The following is a 1,395-nucleotide window of genomic DNA, read 5'->3' as shown; positions in this document are numbered from 1 at the left end:
CAATGAACCCTGTCCTGGGCTTTTGTTGGTTAGGAGGCTTTTGATGACTGCTTCTATTTCTTTAGGTGTTATGGGATGATTTAGATAGTTTACCTTTACTTGAGATGTTCAACTACTGAAAAGACAGTCACACTTTCAAGAGTATAACAAAGGGTGGGAAACAGCAACACAACTGACCATGAATAGGTTAATGAAACCAGGTTTTTGTTGTTGATGATTTTTAAAGGACTAGGAAGCCATGGAAGCTTGGAAATCCAAAATCAAAATGAAGAAAAGGCTAAGTCCTTGGGCACAATTACTCCCATATCAATATTATCAATAGCATCTTGGGTTATAGGAATGGGATATTTATAGTGACCTGTAGCAACTGTAGTAAGGAGAGGGTGACCTTCTTCTGTACGGGTAATCATAATCTTTGTATCTGCTTCAGCCTTGATCATATCCTCTATCATAGTAAGAATCTCGAGGTCTGACACTGCCGCCACCACTGCTACCACCACCTCCTCCTCCACTATCTTCACTACCACTATGAGTTGTTCCAACCATGTGAATGCCTGTCGTAGGTGTGTGTGCTCTCTTGGTGGTAGAATAACTCACACAAATTCTTCTACCATCCAGCTCTATTCCATTTTCTCTTTCCATAGCCTCCTTAGAGTCATCTATCCTCTCAAAATACACAAAAGTAAATCTATGTGACCTCACATTTCGCTGATCATAAACAGCATTAACACCACTCAGAAGTCTATATATACTTTACGAAGATATCTCCCCCTTCCCTCTGTTGTATCAAACTGAGACCAGATACTCCCAGGCAAGTGCCCTGCTGCCAGTATGCCTTCTGTGGTTAGACGTTGGAGAGTGACTCCGGCTCCTCTGCCGCCTATACTCTGGTGTATAGGTCCTACTTCGAGGTCGTCTCCAATGAGAGTGCGAACTGAATCAGTGTAGCACCTATGAGAATGCCTTCTTGACCTTGACCTGGATTCTGATCTTGATGGAGAATGGGATTCATAATGTTTGGAAATCCTTGATAGACAATGAGATCCTGACCTGTTCTCTGATTTTACCCGAGCAAGAATTCCAGTTGGAGATTTTGACTGAGAGTGAGACGCTGCCCTCAAAGTTGTTCTCTACGTCACTCATGTAGGCCAGGTGCTCCGGAGAACTAAAAAAAGAAATGTATCTTAGCTCGAGGGCCAACAGCCTAGTCACCTAGCTGCTTGGACTATCGGGAGGAAAAAGGGGACGGCTACAACAGCCGGTGCTCTCATTAGATGGCACGTTCAGGCAAAAATCAGTCATTTTTCTTAATATTAGCTTATGCACACCTTCTAGAACGCTTATTAAAGTTTTTTCCTTATTTAAAAGTTTTCTTAGGTATACATAGTTTTTTTA

General features: G+C 42.2%; 1 pseudogene across 1 annotated transcript; it reads right to left on the bottom strand.

Moving 5' to 3' along the window:
- Positions 1-348: 348 nt before the first annotated feature.
- LOC308416496 (transformer-2 protein homolog alpha-like) lies at positions 349-1,143 on the bottom strand (annotated as a pseudogene). The gene has a single exon. The product of its transcript is annotated as a transformer-2 protein homolog alpha-like (transcript).
- Between the last annotated feature and the right edge of the window lie 252 nt (positions 1,144-1,395).

Source organism: Micromys minutus (genome assembly GCF_963924665.1).
Source record: "Micromys minutus genome assembly, chromosome: 1".
Classification (NCBI taxonomy): domain Eukaryota; kingdom Metazoa; phylum Chordata; class Mammalia; order Rodentia; family Muridae; genus Micromys; species Micromys minutus.
The sequence above is the reverse complement of the archived record's forward strand: the minus strand, read 5'-3'. Positions and strand labels throughout refer to the sequence as shown.